The 22,464-nt window shown below is 36.2% G+C and overlaps 1 long non-coding RNA gene across 1 annotated transcript in view; it reads right to left on the bottom strand.

The window, feature by feature from the left end:
• Positions 1-8,894: 8,894 nt before the first annotated feature.
• The window catches only part of LOC132342593 (uncharacterized), a 613,928-nt gene continuing 600,358 nt past the window's right edge, over positions 8,895-22,464 (bottom strand). Inside the window, exon 4 of the long non-coding RNA XR_009491025.1 lies at positions 8,895-16,174. This is a non-coding gene — a long non-coding RNA (uncharacterized lncRNA). The remainder of the gene's footprint in view (positions 16,175-22,464) is intronic.

The following is a 22,464-nucleotide window of genomic DNA, read 5'->3' as shown; positions in this document are numbered from 1 at the left end:
GTTCTTGCTTTATTAACACTCAAGCTAAATTTAGAGGTAAACTAGTACCACTATTTTAATTGATAGATTAAGAGACTGAGAAAAATGTAAGTGCTCAGTTCAAGGTCTCACTATCAGGAAATGGGAGAACAGGTGCAAGGCCTTCTTAGGTCAGCACCGCATGCATGCATGTTAAGTCATGTCATCACGTCCAACTCTGCAACCCTATGGGCTATAGCCTGCCAGGCTCCTCTGTCTGTGGGATTCTCCAGGCAAGTGGAATGGGTTGCCATTTCCTTCTCCAGGGGAATTAGTTCTTTTCTAATATATGCTTTCTACTAAATTCTTCACTTAGAATTCTATAATCACAACTTAAAGTTAGTTATTCTTAAATATCACCCTAAAGTCAATTTTAATTTATAAAACAACTTCAAAATTAAACTTAGCTTATTTTTATAACATAGTCTCAGTATGACACTCCAAATGCCATATCTATCAACATTTAGGTTTTATTTATAATAGGCTTTTTTTATACGTCACTTGACATTTTAGATACAAACATACAAAGTGTTTAAACATTGAAATGTTTCTCTTGCATCTAAAGAAACTTCCTAAAGGTAGTTTATGTATAAATTTTCAAGTTTCTTTCCTAGGGGAGAAAAGAAAACACTTATAGTTTCATCAGAAATTAAAATTTTCCTTATACAGAAAATCTTGAGTAAATGTATTTTTAATCAAACTAGTCGTCATATTTTCTTTGAGATTTACTGTATGTTTTGTAATCAGTATTTCTTCTTTCCTACTAATTTTTCAAATATGTACTTTAATTCACAAAATTTCTATTAACCTTATGAGAAAAGGTTAATTGAAAGCAGAATATCTCTTAATAATAATATTCACTTGAGTCAAGAATTTTGAAGGAAGAAAATGACATAATGAATAATGTGCTTTGAAGCAGAATACTTCATAAAGTCTATGATGTATTTGATCACAATTGGATTAATTGGGACTTAGCAGTGATCTCCCTGAGTTCTAATATAGCTCAGAATTCTAAGGAGTCTGTGGCTTGATTACACTCATATTTAAAAAAAAAAATTGTCAGTTTTCAAAAATGGTGGGGGGGGAAAGAGGCAGAAACTTAAAAGGAGAATTCCAATTTAGAGTGATCAGACGTGAGCTAACTGGGGAATATATGGGTGCACACATAAGTTGTTACTTAAGATCCTGGTTTACAGACACTTTAAAGACTAAGTAATTGATATATAAAGCTTATATAAAATGTTTCAAAGACTTTGGTTATTATATAATACCATGTTGCTGTAATAACAATGAGAATCCATATTTGGCTATTGTCATCATTTTAGTTATGTTTATTTATTTTACAATTTACATTGAAAAGATAACTGGTTAGTTAGATAGACTGATTTATCTATATCAGAAAGAGAGCTTTTTATATGGTCTGAGTCACTGTAAATTAGACAAAACAATGCAAAGTTTAAAACATAGATACTCAGAGCCAAGGCAAAGAAAGGTACCCCAGTATAACACTTAGTGTATATATTGCTGTTTGAAGATATTTATTCTTTTAAATCAAACACATGATCAAGAGTGAAGAATTGCTAGAATTTGCTGATTTATTATTTTCCAATTATATCCAAATATTCCAAATATTTCCAACTACTTTCATCACAAAGGATTTTAAAATACAATATCAAATACTGTTTAGTGAGTATGTGCAATGTTAGACTTTAAATAAATCACATACATTTTTTAGTTTACTTTCAAAGTAAATTTAAGACACAGATAAATTTAGTAACCCATTCATTTTTAAAGATAAGTAAGTTGCAATATGCAGAAAAGATGTATGATTTTTCCAAGGACACACAGCTAGTGAAAGATGTGATCTACATACAAACCTTGAAATCTGGCTAAAATCTTATTTACTTTTTCACTTCTCCACACTGCTTCATTATTGTCAGGAATTTCCAGCTCCTCTGATGTCTTAGTTTACTAATACTCATGATCAAACATCACCTTAAAATGAAGAACTGTAATGAGTGAAAATTTTGAGATGTTTTGTCTGAGTAATTGTTATCATATGTAGAGTTAAACGGGTACTGTTCCTATTGTGTAAAATGTGTTTCAAATAACACTGTAAAACTACAATTTTTAAAATCAGACATCATAATGAATAGTTCATGTTGCTGTTGTTGTTAGTGTGATTTCTGTAGAAAAATATCAGAGATTCCAAGTAAAAACTCATAAGAAGATGGATTCAAATTGAGGCAGGGATGATCAAAAATATATGCATGCAGCCTTAGGTATGTCCTGGGGAAAAAGACTGACTGAGAGTGATCTGCTACAATAAAAGACAGCTCAGAATAAAAACTAAAATCACACGTTCTTAAAATAGTTGAGGAATGTGAAAGAAAGGAAGAATAATGCATTTGCCAACTCTCTCTTGTTTACGATCTGTCTCAGAATCCCTCATTGTTGTACATATTTTCCTCTGACAGAATTTTACAAATATTTGCTATAACCTTACTTATGTATTAAAGGTATTGCATAAAAGTTAGAGCTATCCTGAAGTATCAATAAAGGGGCCACAAAGAGAGAATTTATGAATTAGTTCTTTGAAAATGTGTATAAACCTGGAATCAGACGAGTCAAAGTGTTCTTTAAGAAAGAGGTCCAGGGGTAGCCTGAGATAAAGCCAGGTTGGGTCAGCAATTCTAAAAGTTGCAAAGTAAACGTTAAGAACAATGTGCCACCTCTTCTCCAAAACAAACAGCCAAAGAAACAAAACAGAAAAGAAATAAGAAAATAGAGGAATCAGGAATACACAATGACAAGAGTTTGTAACGTTGTTTTTGAGTTCCAGATCATGCCCCTATAGACAGATGACCTGAGGTTTCACACTACATTCATGGTGGGGTGGAATTAAGAAATTCTCTCTAGGTATTGTTTTTAAAAGAAGTATGTCTGTGGGGGGCGGGGGGGAGGCGGTTAGAGACAGGGGGAGGTGCAGGATTATATTTTTCAAAAGAGAATAAATACAGGACAGGCATGGAAACCCATGGTAATTCAGGTATTTTGTTTGACATAATCCTGGGAACCAGTAAATTCATAAACACATACTACCAGAATGATGTGATTAAGAGTTTCTTAAAAGTTATTTGAGAGGGAATCTTGTCATCTCTTCCACACCCCTATTTCCACACATACTTAGTTTTCCAATGAAACAAATAAAGCAAATGAAGTTTGGGGGGAATAAGATCACAGAAATGATTAACTGCACATTTGTACTGGAATTCATTTCTCCTGCCTGTCCTGGCAGCTCCTTCCAACACTTCAAAACTCCAAAAAGTCCTAAAGGTATTCTGTTCACTTGGGAGTTTTTTTTTTCCCCCTGGACTCTAAATCAACTTAAGCCTGAACTGTCTTCAAAGTGATGACCAATCAGCAGATTCCCCAATAAGCTGAAAAGCACCTGGGATATCCAAATTGTCAAAGAATCATTATAAGTGGTTTGGAAATGTGTTTTAATGAGGTGCTTGTCCCATGGGGAGAAGGCTTCACTCTAATTAAATATGAAGCCAAGATATTTTTTGCAGTTTTGTTTAAAGATGATTTGGGGAAGTCTTTTCAGTTATAAAAACTATATGACTCCACCTTTGCACAAACTTTAAGCAGACTTTGCAGTATTACTAATATGTACCCAAACAACTATTAGGCAGATTTATCCTTCGTGAGGAACATGTTTGCAAACAGTTTCAGAGTTGACAGAAACACATGGATTCCAAATATCTCAAATTACTGGAATTTAGAGTTTTAAAAACGCAAACCACTGAGTTATAATGGCTGATACATGATAGATGGTCATTTTTGAATGTCTCTTCCACTAAAGTAGAAGCTTAATCTTACCAAGTGCACAAAATACATATTTGAATCTCTTGCTCTACTTCTAAATTTATCCTAGAAATGGCCTTTAGAAATTTATGTTATGTCAGAGCTAAAGGTGATTTTAAGATAATGAGTTCAAAATTTGAAGTTCATTTTTAACTTTAGAAGCTACTATGCTTATACTGTTTGTAGAATACTTTTCTCTGAAAAAAGCAACACTACTTTAATACTATCATTAACTTTAGTAATTATTGAAATGTATCATATTCTAGCAAATGCAGGTCTTTAGCTCTGTCTTAATTGTATCATGACATACTGAATTGTATTATTGAGAAAACATAAAACCATTAAGAAAAAGCTCAACAAAAAAAAAAAGAAAAGAAAAAGCTCAAAAGAGCATATAACTATCATATAGGCAATTTTGCTAACTTCAGTTTCAAGCCAATTTTGTTATTCTTAACTTTATAAAGTATCTAGGCCATTTCAAATGCTTCTTTAAGTACCACTGCTAAATGTCATACATGGACAGATGTATTTGTAAAGATCTTATAAGACAAAAGTCAAAGTATTTCAATAATTTATTACTGAACTCTAGAACATACTGTTAAAGTGCTGCACACAATATGCCAGAAAATTTGGAAAACTCAGCAGTGGCCACAGGACTGGAAAAGGTCATTTTCTTTTTTTTTTTATTTTTTTTAAAATTTTATTTTATTTTTAAACTTTACAATATTGTATTAGTTTTGCCAAATATCGAAATGAATCCGCCACAGGTATACCCGCGTTCCCCATCCTGAACCCTCCTCCCTCCTCCCTCCCCTACCCTCCCTCTGAGTCGTCCCAGTGCACCAGCCCCAAGCATCCAGTACTGTGCATCGAACCTGGACTGGCGACTCGTTTCATACATGATATTATACATGTTTCAATGCTATTCTCCCAAATCTCCCCACCCTCTCCCTCTCCCACAGAGTCCATAAGACTGATCTATACATCGGTGTCTCTTCTGCTGTCTCGTACACAGGGTTATTGTTTCCATCTTTCTAAATTCCATATATATGTGTTAGTATACTGTATTGTTGTTTTTCTTTCTGGCTTACTTCACTCTGTGTAATAGGTTCCAGTTTTATCCATCTCATTAGAACTGATTCAAATGTATTCTTTTTAATGGCTGAGTAATACTCCATTGTGTATATGTACCACTGCTTTCTTATCCATTCATCTGCTGATGGGCATCTAGGTTGCTTCCATGTCCTGGCTATTATAAACAGTGCTGCAATGAACATTGGGGTACATGTGTCTCTTTCCCTTCTGGTTTCCTCAGTGTGTATGCCCAGCAGTGGGATTGCTGGATCATAAGGCAGTTCTATTTCCAGTTTTTTAAGGATTCTCCACACTGTTCTCCATAGTGGCTGTACTAGTTTGCATTCCTACCAACAGTGTAAGAGAGTTCCCTTTTCTCCACACCCTCTCCAGCATTTATTGCTTGTAGACTTTTGGATCGCAGCCATTCTGACTGGCGTGAAATGGTACCTCATAGTGGTTTTGATTTGCATTTCTCTGATAATGAGTGATGTTGAGCATCTTTTCATGTGTTTGTTAGCCATCTGTATGTCTTCTTTGGAGAAATGTCTATTTAGTTCTTTGGCCCATTTTTTGATTGGGTCATTTATTTTTCTGGAATTGAGCTGTAGGAGTTGCTTGTATATTTTTGAGATTAGTTGTTTATCCATTGCTTCATTTGCTATTATTTTCTCCCATTCTGAAGGCTGCCTTTTCACCTTGCTAATAGTTTCCTTTGATGTGCAGAAGCTTTTAAGTTTAATTAGGTCCCATTTGTTTATTTTTGCTTTTATTTCCAATATTCTGGGAGGTGGGTCATAGAGGATCCTGCTGTGATGTATGTTGGAGAGTGTTTTGCCTATGTTCTCCTCTAGGAGATTTATAGTTTCTGGTCTTACATTTAGATCTTTAATCCATTTTGAGTTTATTTTTGTGTATGGTGTTAGAAAGTGTTCTAGTTTCATTCTTTTACAAGTGGTTGACCAGTTTTCCCAGCACCACTTGTTAAAGAGATTGTCTTTAATCCATTGTATATTCTTGCCTCCTTTGTCAAAGATAAGGTGTCCATATGTGCGTGGATTTATCTCTGGGCTTTCTATTTTGTTCCATTGATCAATATTTCTGTCTTTGTGCAAATACCATACTGTCTTGATGACTGTGGCTTTGTAATGGAGTTTGAAGTCAGGTAGGTTGATTCCTCCAGTTCCATTCTTCTTTCTCAAGATCGCTTTGGCTATTCGAGGTTTTTTGTATTTCCATACAAATTGTGAAATTATTTGTTCTAGCTCTGTGAAGAATACCATTGGTAGCTTGATAGGGATTGCATTGAATCTATAAATTGCTTTGGGTAGTATACTCATTTTCACTATATTGATTCTTCCAATCCATGAACATGGTATATTTCTCCATCTATTAGTGTCCTCTTTGATTTCTTTCACCAGTGTTTTATAGTTTTCTATATATAGGTCTTTAGTTTCTTTAGGTAGATATATTCCTAAGTATTTTATTCTTTCCGTTGCAATGGTGAATGGAATTGTTTCCTTAATTTCTCTTTCAGTTTTCTCATTATTAGTGTATAGGAATGCAAGGGATTTCTGTGTGTTGATTTTATATCCTGCAACTTTACTATAATCACTGATTAGTTCTAGTAATTTTCTGGTGGAGTCTTTAGGGTTTTCTATGTAAAGGATCATGTCATCTGCAAACAGTGAGAGTTTTACTTCTTCTTTTCCAATTTTGATTCCTTTTATTTCTTTTTCTGCTCTGATTGCTGTGGCCAAAACTTCCAAAACTATGTTGAATAGTAATGGTGAAAGTGGGCACCCTTGTCTCCCAAAGAAAGCGCAAACTACATTCCAATGCCAAAGAATGCACAAACTACAACACAATTGCACTCATCTCACACATTAGCAAAGTAATTCTCAAAATTCTCCAAGCCAAGCTTCAACATTACATGAACTATGCACTTCCAGATGTTCAAGCTGGGTTTAGAAAAGGCAAAGGAACCAGAGATCAAATTACCAACATCCGTTGGATCATCAAAAAAGCCAGAGAGTTCCAGAAAAACATCTATTTCTGCTTAATTCACTATACCAAAGCCTTTGACCATGTGGATCACAACAAACTGTGGAAAATTATTAAAGACATGGAAATCCCAGACCACCTGACCTGCCTCCTGAGAAATCTGTGTGCAGGTCAAGAAGCAACAGTTAGAACTGGGCATGGAACAACAGACTGGTTCCAAATTGGGAAAGGAGTGCATCAAGGCTGTATATTGTCACCCTGTTTGTTTAACCTATATCCATAGTACATCGTGTGAAATGCTGGGTGGATGAAGCACAAACTGGAAACAAGATTGTGGGAGAAATACCAATAACCTCAGATATGCAGATGACACCACCCTTATGGCAGAAATAGAAGAAGAACCAAAGAGCCTCTTGATGAAAATGAAAGAGGAGAGTGAAAAAGTTGGCTTAAAACTCAACATTCAGAAAATTAAGATCATGGCATCTGGTCCCATCACTTCATGGGAAATAGATGGGGAAACAGTGAAAAAAGTGTCAGACTTTATTTGAGGGGCTCAAAATGACTTCAGATGGTGACTGCAGCCATGAAATTAAAAGACACTTGCTCCTTGAAAGAAAAACTATGATCAATCTAGACAGCATATTAAAAAGAAGAGTCAATATTTTGCCAACAAAGGTCCGTCTAGTCAAAGCTATGGTTTTTGCAGTAGTCATGTATGAATGTGAGAGTTGGAGTGCTGAAGAATTGATGCTTTTGAACTGTGGTGTTGGAGAAGACTCTTGAGAGTCCCTTGGACAGCAAGGAGATCCGACCAGTCCATCCTAAAGGAAATTAGTCCTGAATATTCATTAGAAAGACTGATGCTGAAGCTGAAACTCCAATGCTTTGGCCACCTGATGCAAAGAACTGACTCACTAGAAAAGACCCTGATGCTGGGAAAGATAAGGGGACGACAGAGAATGAGATGGCTGGATGGCATCACTAACTCTATGGACATGAGTTTGAGTAAGCTCCAGGAGTTGGTGATAGACACAGAAGCCTGGTGTGTTGCAGTCCATGGGGTTGCAAAAAGTTTGACACAACTGAGTGACTGAACTGAACTGAACTAGAACATGTGCTGCTGATTAAATATTGATGGAGCACTAAGCAGGAGACAAGCATGCCTATCACTGTAGATAAAAGTTTCTATGACTTGGCTTGTCTCCTCAAGGAGGTTAAAGCTCAGTGGGGGTGACTGCTTTTCCATAAATAGTTACATTTTATTTAATTATTTATGATAATAATTTCTTATCAACATGTGAAAATTATAATTCTTATCACAAGATATTTATAAATTATAGTAATGGAGATTAGGAAAAACCTCTTAGATGTGATGATGTATTAGACAAAACTGAGTAGTTTTTTCCTAGGAAGACCAAAACAAAAAAACAGGTTCACAAACAGGGAGGTGGGAAAAACCTTGCACAGTAAATCAGGTAATTTCTCATGGCTTTTTAATTGATTTTGTATGAGAGAGGATGGTATGACAGGAGATAAGTTTTAAGTTGGTGGGGGCCAAATCATACTAGTGATTTGTACTTCCTACTCTGATAGTAGCTAGACATTTAAAGAGGACAGGAAAAATCAAATTTGCCTTTGTGGAAAGATTCAACACTGGAAGAAGATCACTTCTAATGATTTGTGCAAATATGAGGAGAGAGAACTAATTCAGAGGCCACTGAGATGAAAAGGATGAGATTTAAGCTTGACTTAAGTTTAACTTTCCAAGTTTGAGGTGTTCAACATAGTGTGGCACATGTATGAAAGAATTTTATTTTTTTCAATAACTGCTATTTAATTTTTGTTAAATGTCATACCTTTCTGTGCAGCAACAAGAATTAACCTTACAGAACAATTACAACTCAATCTACTCTGATAATTTTCCAGTAAATTTTAGCTTAAAAGTTTAAGACAATTCAAAATACCTTCTCAAAGAAAATAAGATTTTCAAGTACACAATAAAATATATGAATTTAAAATGACATGTCAAAAATTAGATTATGAAGGAATAAGATAAATTTTTAAGAAGACCAGATTGATTTCTACAACTATAGCAAAATTAGCTAGAAATTAGCTAGTTCGGTATCACTGAACATATTCAGTTCAGTTCAGTCGCTCAGTCGTGTCTGACTCTTTGCAGCCCCGTGAACTGCAGCACACCAGGCCTCCCTGTCCATCACCATCTCCTGGAGTTCACTCAAACTCACGTCCATCGAGTCGGTGAAGCCATCCAGCCATCTCATCCTCCATCGTCCCCTTTTCCTCCTGCCCCCAATCCCTCCCAGCATCAGAGTCTTTTCCAATGAGTAAACTCTTCGAGGTCTAATCAGGGAAGTAGAGCAACTATGACTAATGTTAAATAGAGATTTATTATAGGAAGTATATCATATACAAAACAGTCAATCCTAAAGGAAATCAACTCAGAGTATTCATTGGAAGGACTGAAGCTGAAGCTGAAGCTCCAGTACTTTAGCCACCTGACAGGAACAGCTGATTCACTGGAAAAGACACTGATGCTGGGAAAGATTGAGGGCAAGAGGAGAAGGGAGAAAGAGGATGAGATGGTTGGATGATATCAATGGACATGAGTCTGAGCAAACTCCAGGAGACAATGAAGGACAGGGAAGCCTGGTATGCTGCAGTCCATGGGCTCACAAATAGTCGGACATGACTGAGCAACTGTACAACAAATATTGGAGGTCCTAGGCAAGTGAAATTCTAGAATTTGATGTTTAAGGAAACAAAGAATTACTGATGAATCTGCCTGAAGTGCTAGCTAGCACAGGTGGTAAGGCAGCAGTTGACAGGCAAATCCAACATACTACATACATCCAGGGACTAAATTGGAGATGTAAATGGGAGATGAGACAAGCTTATGGTAAACTCCTGTCTCTGTGAATCCACAGTCAGTCATATGGTGGGGGTCCTTGGCCAGTGTTAGGGAAAACAAATTAGACAATGAGCAGAAGACAAACTAGGACCCACAGAAGTCTGTCTGTGACTACACACTCATCTGAGAATAACAGCCACTGCTTTACTTCTATATTCCAACCTTCATGCATGCTTCCCTTTTGGCCAACTCTAATCCACACCACATAATCTACATGCCAACCTGGTGTTCTTATACTCATATGTAATCATTTACACTTTCCCAAAAATGTATCACCAAAATCATGCTTTTGCTTACAATTATGCAATCCGGTCTTACAGAAAAGGTATGCTAATGCTTAGGTGAAAGAGATACATAGAGTCTCACTTTATCCATGTTCTTCTAGTTGAGTCATACTCCTCCATTGATATCTATAACTCAAATACTGTGATATAAGGTTAACTGCTCTAAACACATTTAATGTAGACAGGGAATGATAAGAAATGACAAAAGGGGAACTGGGTAATATACACACACACACATGCATCAAATCAAAGCAAAGAAAAACAGAACTACTAAAGCATATTTCACTGCGACTAGTTAGGTGGTCATAGCTGCTATTTGAAACAATCTTATTCACTTTGCCCTCAGCAAACACCTTATCTACTCACAGTTCATTGCTTGGTACATCTATCCAAACCATCATTCCTGATGGGTCTGTGCTAGCAACAGTATTGTCTGTATCTAGGTGTTTTGTTTTCCTATTGAAATTTATCACATGATACAGAAGTTCCCCAGAAGGTCCCTTGCATTTAAGATATACTCTTCCCTGTCACCATGAATTAAATTGTGGACACGAACAACTCATTTTAACCATGATACTCAGGACCACCTCTTCCAGAAAGTAACTCTCTTTTCTGCTATTAGTTCAGTGGCATGATTAACCCAAGGTAGCTGGATAGAAGTTTCACCTTCTAATTTAGTAGAACCATAGCTTTGTCTCTATGAACACAGTCCTCCCTTGAAAATTCAGACCTAAAGATTAGCTAAGCCAAAATGTACAGACCCAGGAAGCAAAATTTCTGTTATAGACTCTTCAGGAGTAACTGAGAGAAGCACTCACTGGTGCCACACCAAGATCCCTGGTTATGAAAGAGTGCCGAGTGCCGAATATTGGTTGCTCGATCAGAGAATATGCCACATTTTAAAAGACATTATTACAACCAAACAAAGTACTGCTTTTCACCTGAAGTCATATATGAGTGTTTAAGAGGCCATTAAATAATTCTATTAGTCCAGCTACTTCACGTGATGAGAAACATAAACCAGAGAATTACAGGAGCATGAGCCCATTGCTAAAATTCATTTGCTTTTAAGTTTGCTGCTCAGAAGCAGTGCTCTGTGGATTACTATGATGATAAACAAGACATTATAAAAATGGTAAGTAATTTTGTTCGAAGTATTATTAGAAGGAAAAGTATGTCCATATTCATAGTAATTTTCTGTTTTAATGAGAACAGGTCACTGTTCCTATTACTATTGAGGCGTTCCAGTGTCACTGACCTGCTATATCATTAAGTCAATGTTGAACTCTCCTGTTGGCAAATGAACACTCACAATGTCCAGGGTCTTTTTTTTTTTAATATTATTATTTTTGGCCTTGGGTAAAAATCCATGTTACTGGGCCCATGGGATAAGCTCAAGAAATAAGCTATTAAAGAGACTATTATGCAAGAACAAGGGAGGCTGAGGCAAGAGGCAGACTGACATCCCTGGGACAGGTCATTTTAACTACCTGATTACTAAGATTCTTTTCAGCTGAACTTGCTCTGGCAAGTGTTGTTTAATAGAATAGAATAAAAAATACTTCTACTCTCTTTGCCTGAAAAAGACCATCCATAGTCAACTTCCTCAAGTCTATCTTGTCACCAATTTTCAAAATGATCTCTAAACATTCAGGCAAATCATTATCCACTGATAATAAATCACTGAAAATCTGCATCTCTGGCCTTCTCTCATTACACATAAAATAAACAGCAGGTACATTTCTAAAAGTTCTGCCATTCTAGGAATTTTCTTTCACTACTTCTTGTATGCCATCCTTGAGGCAATAGTGTTAGAATTTTGCAACTTAGGGTGGATCCAGTATAATCGTTTAGAACCACCACTAAACCATAATTGATTTTTTGTGTTTCTTTTCAGTGAATTAGTCATAGGGAGACTTGCCATTAAGGCACAGCTCTGCATTGAAATGGCAACCCACTCCAGTATTCTTGCCTGGAAAATCCCAAGGGCGGTGGAGCCTGGTGGGCTGCCATCTATGGGGTCGCACAGAGTCGGACACGACTGAAGCGATTTAGCAGCAGCAGCAGCAGCTGCATTGAAAGACAACCAGTAAATCAGGAAGAAAGATGGTAGGAAACAAAGTAGGGAAGACACTTGCTCACAAGACATAATGGCTTCATTCTACTCAAGCCCAACCTCATATATGTCACCCATGGGCACATCCAGCTGTCTGGTTTTGTGGGTCAAACCACATGCATTTCATGATGAGTCTCTCAGATCTCCTAGGAACTTGGCAGTCAGCGTTTAAGTGTTCGCTTTCTACTAAAGCCCAGTGGCAAGAAAATTTGTTGGTTTTTCTGTTTTTAATTTTCTCTCCAAAGGAGAATATTGTCTACAGAGGATGGCATTAGCATTGCTATATCTGAAACACAAGTGTCACCCAAAGGCTCCACACAGCATCTCTGCTGGTCACTGATACCTCAAGCACAACTGTATATGTCTAAAAATATATATGAACAGAGTTTCATTAATTGGGTATTGGAATCCCAGCAAGAGAGAGGATGAAACAGAAAAATATATTGAATGATTAAAGATCAAAAACTTCTCAAATTTGGAGAAACACATGTTTATAGTTTAAAGGATGTTCAATGACTTCCAAATAGAGTACATGTTTTAAAAAGAAAACAAACAAACAAGCTAAGGCACATTGTAGATACTGGGAAAAATAAAATCACTACATCTACTACATCACTACTATATACCGTGGAGCAACAATTCAAATGTTAAAGACATCTTACCTTTTAGTAGTCACTCCAGATCCTATATTAGGGTATGAAGTATCAACAGTTAAACCCTGCTAACTGACAAGTCCATTTCAAGTACACAGAATTCTCACTCCATTATTCAGTGCTTTCTCTTACAGAATTAATGCACAAGAATTATAAATGTTTAAGGAAAGTCAATGTCATGTATCTTGGCTTCCATAGAAACAAGACCTGACATAGAGATTATGCACAAGTGATTTTCAGGGAGTGATAAGAACCCCTATTAATTTAATGAGGAAAATAGGATAAGGGAGGATAAAGAGCTAATATGTTTTCTCAAGAAAGTTGAGCTTTTGGAACAAAACGCTAGGGCTATGGAGAATAAATTACATGGCAGAACTGTCCCCACCTTAATGAAAGGGGCCTTTTGTAACCCTTGCCTCAGTCAGTCATTATCTGCAGTTTTCCCACAGGAGAAATGTGATTTCCCAGGTAAGGTGGCTGAGCACAGTTCTCTCAAAGAAAGAAACTGTAAACTGTGAACTGTTTGCAGTCAACATATATCATCAAATAGAGAATGGTAAAATTAGCCTGATAAAGGATGACTGGATAGGGTACAAATGACATTTACTACAGACAATAACATGAAAGAAAAACATCAAGACACAAATTTTAAATCTAGTGCTGACTGGATAAGAAATAATTGAGGGGAAAAAAGATAGAAGTCTTAACTGTTAATCTTCAGAAGATGTGAGAAGATTTTTCAATCAACTAAACAAAAGTGTAACACTACTTTTAAGAAGAAAGATTACTTATCAGTAATCATCCAAAACTTAGAGTGGTGGCAGGGAGAAAAACAAATAAGAAAAAAATAACTGAAGTTGCTAGAAAGTCACCAGAGGCAGACAGGCATTAAACAGAAAACAACTCAAAAATAAAAAAATGCTGCACAGTGGGTGAGGTCAACATCTAACCAGATTTTTCACAAAGGACATTACTCAGTTCATAGGCAATGTGGAGGATCAACTCCCAAGCAAACAAATGGCAGCCTTAAAAAGCTAAGGCTTCAGAAGTCAGAGTTCTGGACTGCCTGAAAGGCTAGAGGAAGCCACAGTTGATGAGAGGCCACACATTGTCAGTAACTGTCATTCAATTCTTGGTGATTTCCAAAATGCTTGTGTATAAGACAACAATCCAAGAAAATTCAAATAAAGCGATATTTGGAGGGTTAACTAACTGGAATAGAAAATTTAACCAACAAGAGGAGCTGGAAAGACATAATTTGGAGTCCTACTGAGCTAGAATAGCTTAGGAAGCACATCACATTTTCCGCTGAAACTCTGTAATATCTGTGTCTTATGAAGCAGACACATATTTCTTGGCTAAGGGATATGATCTATGATTAAGGACACACCTATGCCTCAAAAATTGAAAACCAAACCTCCAAAGGATCATGGTATCCTAGTAATTTCATTCTCTGTCCAGGCAAAACTAAACACTCTTTAGATAAAGGTAACAAATTCCAGAGTCTTTATAATGCATCATCTACCAAGTTTGGTATATAAAAGTAAATTTACTATGCATGTCAAATAGCAGAGAATTGTGAAGCATAATCAAGAGAAAAACCACACAACTTAAGAAGATATATAGACCAATAGGGTGCTCTGCAATTTAACTTTGTAAATGTGACAAAAATTTATCAAAAACTGGTCAGTAAAATAGGTTACATAATAGCAAACATTAAAATAGGTAAAAATCATTACCCTCCCTGACCAAAACAAAAACCAACTAAACAAAATTAAAAAAAAAATTTGAGAGAAATTTTAACATTTAGAGAAAATGTCACCCAAATGTTAAGATAGCCTCATGTTATGCCTCATGTTAACCTCATGATAAGCCTCATATATGTATATATAATCTCTAGGAAAAGCAATCTACCTTCTTTAGCATTCTAATTTTTCTACTTTCATGCTTTCACAAGGATTCAATTTTAAGTACTATTTATGTTACAATATTAAAATCAGTTCCAAAATCATCTACAACCCTAAAGATGATTTGCTATAATTTCTACAAATGTGTGCAGTATATTCAAGGGAATGCAAAAAAGCATGAAATCTATTATTTTCCAATTTCTATTCTATACCATAAAATAACATTACATATGTATTAATAATGGAAAATATATTAACAACAACACTCTAATACTGATACCACTCTGCTATTTGCTTTCTTTGACTCACTGTAAGTACTGAGTTTTAGCAACCCCACTGACTGTTTCCCTCTGCCCTAGAGCTTCATTTTAAAAATAGTATAATAACACTATGGTATTTTGATAATAATTCCTTCAAAAATAGCCTCTATCACAAGAAGACTGACAAGCTAAATCCAAAACAAAATCTAAATGAATTAATGAAATGGCTTTAAAAAGAATGTGGGTATTTGACTATTATAGTTAAATATCATCCTTATATAGGAGCAATTGAAAATATTGAAAAAAGATCAGTTTTCATTAGCTGTAGCAAGCATTTATCTTCTAGTCAGATATACACTTCATGAGGATTGTGTTAGAACAAAGGAAGAAAGTTACAAATTCTAACAGAAAAAAATTAAATAGCAAAGGAATAAATATATTCTGATCTTAGCTAGAAATATTAAGTGCTATAGAAATATCTGATCTCATCAAGCTAATTTATAACTTTAACATTTCAAATTAAAATCTGAAAATAATTTTAAAGAAATAACATAAAATACTAAAATTTATAAGGAGATGTAAAAGTAGGCAAGAACATTACATTTTATTCTAATCATGAATAACTTAAGACGGAGAAAAGGAGATAAGAGTGACGAAGTGACCTACCTTTTATCATAATGATCCACTTTATTTAAAACCAAATCATACCAAGTCAATAGGTCAATAAAGATGAAGAAAAAGTGTGCATTTATAAACAAATGCAATTTTTTGATAATTTTTTTTACCAAGTCTTGAATAAAATTTGAAACAAAATAAGACTAAGTGTGAAGAATGAAAATTAGTATATCCCATTAGAAAATTCTGACAGTGACATAAGGAACTGAAACATACCTGTTAAACTATAAAGATTTGTAAGAACAGGATGAATTTTAAAAGACTCAGCTGACCAAACAAAGAACTTGTAATGTTTCTTACCTTTCTGAAGAAACAAAAGTTCTTGTTTATGAAGCCAAGTAAAACTCATTGAAGAGCATTCAGTGCATATTTTTGAAATTCCTTAAAAAAAAAAAAAGAACAAGTTAGCTATACCACAGCCTTGGGAATATGCATATTATATATGAAAGTGTTAGTCACTCAGCTGTGTCTGACTCTTTTCAATCCCATGGACTATAGCCCACCCAGGCTCCTCAGTCCATGCGTGGAATCTTCAGGCAAGAATACTGGAGCGGATAGCCATTTCCTTCTCCAAGGGATCCTCCCAACCCAGGGATCGAACCCTGGTCTCCTGGATCACAGGCAGATTCTTCACCATCTGAGCCACCAAGGAAGGCCCATATATTATACACTTATAGGTGTAAATTCATAGTATATAACAAACGATATATATGAATATAATGTGTAATAAATTAAATAATAAATTTTATACCTAGAAATACATATATATTGATATATAGGTATAAATAGATATAAATACTTGTGTGTGTGTGTGTGGTTAGCCGCTCAGTTATGTCTGACTCTTGGCAATGCCATAGACTAGCCCACCAAGCTCCTCTGTCCATGGGGATTCTCCAGGCAAGAATACTGGAGTGGGTTGCCATGTCCTTCTCCAGGGATATGTCCTTTATCCCACGGATAAAACCCAGGTCTCCCGCATTATGGCGGTTTCTTTACTGTCTGAGCCACCAGGGAAGCACAAATATTTACATATGTCATATTATATATTATATTAAAAAAACATTCAAGGAGAAGAAAGCAACAATAAACATCTTATTGCACAAATTTTCAAAGACAAATATTAAAAGTTGTTCGAAAGAGTATTTTTACTTTAAATAATTATTAGACCATTTTTGAATGTCTGCAATCTTTTCAAAGGAAAAACAGCTATGGCAAATTTGTCTATGGATACATTACTTAGATAAATATGAGCAGATGGCTTGGTAAAGCTAGCCAAATCTCCATCCAAGTTATATGCTTTGTGTGGGTAAATTTTACATAATGATTAGATGAGTTGAGAGGTCGATATTGAAATGAAAGTAGAAAAGCATTTCTAAATCAGGTATATGATATGTTAGAATTAAGTCAGTGCATGATATTGAGTGCAATATGTCACAGTATTTCCACTCATTTAATTAGGCATAATTATGGTGAAATTGTAAAGTGTGCAAAATGCAGAGTATCACACAGCATATCTTTAGCTATAAAAATGTACATACACTTTATAAAGAGTTCTCTGTTAAGGTAACCATGGAGGACTTTTAATTCTATATCTTTCTCATGTAGATAAATTAATGTTGCTGTGGGAATTTTAACTTCGGAATTTCCTGACTCTCACATGCTTAATTTCTCAGTGTTAATGTTCCAATACCAGATCTGAATGACTACACATCATGGATATTTCTATCTGCTCAAGATGTTTCTAGAATGTAATGTTTAACCTTTAAAACAAATATTTGAGAGGGCAGAGGCAAAAAAAAAAAAACAGAAACAATGAGAATCTGTTCAGCTGATTAGCTAAAAAACCTCTTTATTTACAGTTGAATGAGGGCATGAAAAGGAATGAACTCCCACAGTAGAGACATAAGGTGGAGAAATAACAGAAAAGTAATGATTATAAGTGTAAAATGTGTGGGAAAAAAACCCTCAGACTGGAGGAAATGTCCAAATTATACAACTTAATAATCAATACTTGAGATTAAAAACATAGAACTTCATCTTAATAAGTTTCACTGAGTTAAACAATACAAAGCAAAAAGAACATTTTGAGATAATTTACTAATATATGCTCACAAAGATAACTTAGAATGAGATGTGATGCTGATGGTTGGCACCGTAGGGAGATTTTGAAATATTAGTATGCCTCCCTCAGGAAGGATTTGGCATAATCAACCATGTATGGAGGTGCTCTCCTGTGTATACAAATACTGCTGGTATTCTGCTTAATTGTTTAAGCCAGGAAAGTGGGCAGAAAGAAATGTATCATTATGATCTGTCATATTTATAACAGAACCTCATGCTTGGAGACTATAGTGGCTAACTGGACACACCACATTTTTAACAAACGAGGCTCATAAGCCTGCCTTCCATATGATCCGGTGCTTGGAGGATTCCTGGCACCTGTCTCACAGACATCTGTGAGAATGACACCATTTAGAGAGTTGGATGATACCAGTGAGAGCACCCTGACTCTTACTTGGTCAACTCCTCCTCTAATGGGACACCATTTCTCCTTCCCTCCAGTTCTGTTCGATATGTACATGTGATTTCTATCTCATTCCTAATCATCATTCACTGATTGGGAAAAGTTGAATAGGTATCTCAAAGCAAGGGATATGTGTGTTAGGATTAGTATCCCAAAGTTTTTGCTGTGATAGGAAAATCTTCATTTCTAAAATTTATTCATCATTTAAAAATTTTAAACACTTTGTAACGCTTTTCATATCGCCTATTTCCTGACTTTAATACAGGTAGAATTTGTATTGCATTTTTAAATGAGAAACAAAAAAGTGTCTTTCTGTGTGTGCATGTTGCATTACAGTGAATTAAAATGAGGTTTAAAAAAAATAAATGAAGTTTTAAATGCTGGAAAACGTCTGACAGTAAGTTCTCACAAGGAACTTTAGAAACTAATTTGTTCAAGTGAAACAGATAAGCACTGAGTCTTATCACCAAATAACCTAACCACCAAAAAAAGAAGTGCCTTGATTAAAAAAAAAAAAAAAACATTATTTTTATATCATTAGTACCATGTAAGTATTTATTATATAGCCCCTGGGTTTGCAAAATACAAGCTGACTGCCTTGGTCCTATAAACGTAAATCATCTAGGGAAAAAACTACAGAATGCATTAAAAGATATTGGTAATTGAATGCCTATTTATTCTGTGTGAAGGAAAGAGTGAAGTATGCAGTGAGTGCTTATTGCATCTTTTCCTCGCTTTCTTAATGTCACTTCTCCTTTCAGATATGATAGATGCCAAGTTGCCTAGTGACTTGCTCTTTTGCTCAGATTCAAAGCCTTCCTCGTTTGCTTTTGTGGCACCACAGCACATACTTTTAGACTTTGTACTGCTCTCTTCTTCCCTCAACATAGTCAAATGATCAGATATTAATTATATATTATACTGTTTATTGCAACTACTGAGAAATATTGGGAAATTTGGAAAAAATAAAAAAACAACTATTATTTCCAGAATTTCAAATTCAGTGGAAGAAGAGTTACATGTATGTTAGTAACTTTAACAAATTAGAAAACAGTATCAAAGACATTGCTGGAAACTGAAGGAAAAGTGGTGGATTAGTCATTAAGTTGTGTCTGACTCTTGCGACCCCATGGACTGTAGCCCTCCAGGCTCCTCTGTTTATGGGATTTCCCAGGCAAGAATACTGAAGTGGGATGCCATTGCCTTCTCCAGGGGATCTTCCCAACCCAGGAATTGAAACTGGGTCTCCTGCATTGCTGGAGAAGGCAATGGAAACCCACTCCAGTACTCTTGCCTGGAAAATCTCATGGGCAGAGGAGCCTGGTAGGCTGCAGTCCATGGGGTTGCTAAGAGTTGGACATGACTGAGCGGCTTCACTTTCACTTTTCACTTGCATGCATTGGAGAAGGAAATGGCAACCCACTCCATTGTTCTTGCCTGGAGAATCCCAGGGACGGGGAAGCCTGGTGGGCTGCTGTCTATGGGGTTGCACAGAGTCAGACACGACTGAAGCGACTTAGCAGCAGCAGCAGCTCCTGCACTGCAGACGGATTCCTTACTAACTGAGCTATGAGCAAAGGACAAGTACAGACAATCAGAGATAAGGAAATATATGCAAAAAAGAAGAAAAAAAAAGAAGAAATATGGAGGCAGAAAGATTCAAGATATACAAGGGAATATCATTTACGCTGGTGTAGAACGGTTCAGTTCAGTAGCTCAGTCATGTCCAACTCCTTGCGACCCCATGCACTGCAGCATGCCAGGCCTCCCTGTCCATCACCAACTCCCAGAGTAAACTCAAACTCATGCCCATTGAGTCAGTGATGCCATCCAACCATCTCATCCTCTATCATCCCCTTCTCCTCACACCTTTAAACGTTCCCAGCATCAGGGTCTTTGCAAAAGAGTCAGTTTTTCGCATCAGGTGGCCAAAGTATTAGAGTTTCATCTTCAACATCAGTCCTTCCAATGAACATTCAGGACTGATTTCCTTTAGGATGGACTGGTTGGATCTCCTTGCAGTCCAAGGGACTCTGAAGAATCTTCTCCAACACCACAGTTTGAAAGCATCAATTCTTCAGTCCTTAGCTTTCTGTATAGTCCAACTCTCACACCCATATATGACTACTGGAAAAACCATAGCCTTGACTAGACAGACCTTTGTTGGTAAAGTAATGTCTCTGCTTTTAAATATGCTATGTAGGTTGGTCATAACTTTTCTTCCAAGGAGCAAGCATCTTTTAATTTCATGGCTGCAGTCACTATCTGCAGTGATTTTTGAGCCCAAAAAAATAAAGTTTCTCACTGTTTACCCATCTATTTGACATGAAGTGATGAGACCAGATGCCATGATCTTAGTTTTTTGAATGTTGAGTTTTAAGCCAACTTTTTCACTCTCCTCTTTCACTTTCATCAAGAAGCTCTTTAATTCTTCTTCACTTTCTGCCATAAGGGTGGTGTCATCTATATATCTGAGGTTATTGCTATTTCTCCCTCCAATCTTGATTCCAGCTTGTGCATCATCCAGCCAAGCATTTCTCATGATGTACTCCACATATAAGTTAAATAAGAAGGTTGACATACAGCCTTGACGTACTCCTTTTCCTATTTGGAACCAGTCTATTGTTCCATGTCCAGTTCTAACTGTTGCTTCCTAACCTGCATACAGATTTCTCAAGAGGCAGGTCAGGTGGTCTGGTATTCCCATCTCTTTCAGAATTTTCCACATTTTTGGTGATCCACACAGTCAAAGGCTTTGGCATAGTCAATAAAGCAGAAGTAGATGTTTTCCTGGAACTTTCCTGCTTTTCAGTGATCCAACAGATGTTGGCAATTTTTGATCTCTGGTTCCTAGAATGGTGACTGAGGGTAAACAGTCAAAGTGTGTCCACTAGATCACCCTGGTTTAAAACCACAGAAGGCCCTCTATGCTATCTTGAGGAATGTAGGTTTCCTCTATGGGCAAAGATAAGCAAGGATTTTTGAGTAAGGGTGAAAATGAAAGTGTTAGTCATTCAGTTACGTCTGACTCTTTGAGACCCCATGGACTGTAGCCTGCCAGGCTCGTCATTCCATGGAATTCTCCAGGCAAGCATACTGGAGTGGGTAGCCATTCCTTTCTTCAAGATCTTCCTGACCCAGGAATCAAACCTGGGTCTCCCTCATTGCAGGCAGATTCTTTACCACTCGAGTCACCAGGGAAGCCCTGAGTAATGGATAGACATGATTCAATTCATGATTTAGTAAGGATATTCTGGAACATAGTGGTAACTAATTTTAACATATAAATAAAACAATTGATATTAAAATATTTTATAATTTTGGTGACAACTAAATCGAAGGTCAGAACTCAATTACTAAGGGTAGAAAAGGAACGGATGAGATGAATGTGAGAAATATTTGAAAGGCAAATTTAAAGACAGAAACACAATTGCCATCATGAAAATCCTATAACTCCCCTATGTGACTTACCTTAAAACCTACAGGGGCAGAAATATATGTACTTTTATTTTATTATTTGTTTGTTGTTGTGTTGATTTCACATTCCCTAGAAGAACATTTGGCACATGGTAGGTAACCAATACAAAATTATGAAATAAATTAACCAAAACTATCTTGATATCAATTCAGAATACTAAATAATAAATAGGTCTCCTTCAAAGTCAGAATGCAGAGAAGGAAATGGCACCCCACTCCAGTACTCTTGCCTGGAAAATCCTATGGACAGAGGAGTCTGGTAGGCTCCATGGGGTTGCTAAGAGTGGTACACGACTAAGCGACTTCACTTTCACTTTTCACTTTCATGCTTTGGAGAAGGAAACGGCAACCCACTTTGGTGTTCTTGCCTAGAGAATCCCTGGGACAGGGGAGCCTGGTGGGCTGCTGTCTATGGGGTTGCACAGAGTCAGACACGACTGAAGTGACTTAGCGGCAGCGGCAGCAGAGTCAGAATGGCATTAATTAAACCTGATTTCCTAGTTCTTAGTCAAATGATTTAATTAAATTAATCACTGTCAAAGAATATAAGATTGAGAGTAACTACAAGGCAACTATTTTAATCATCATGGCACAAAGATAGATAGGATTTTTGTCTAAGTTTTTCTTGTTCTTAAATCTACCGGAAACTTGTATTTGGAAAAACAAATAA

Source organism: Bos taurus, chromosome 17, assembly GCF_002263795.3.
Source record: "Bos taurus isolate L1 Dominette 01449 registration number 42190680 breed Hereford chromosome 17, ARS-UCD2.0, whole genome shotgun sequence".
Classification (NCBI taxonomy): Eukaryota; Metazoa; Chordata; class Mammalia; order Artiodactyla; family Bovidae; genus Bos; species Bos taurus.
Note: the sequence above shows the minus strand (reverse complement) of the source record. Positions and strands in the feature narration are given on the sequence as shown.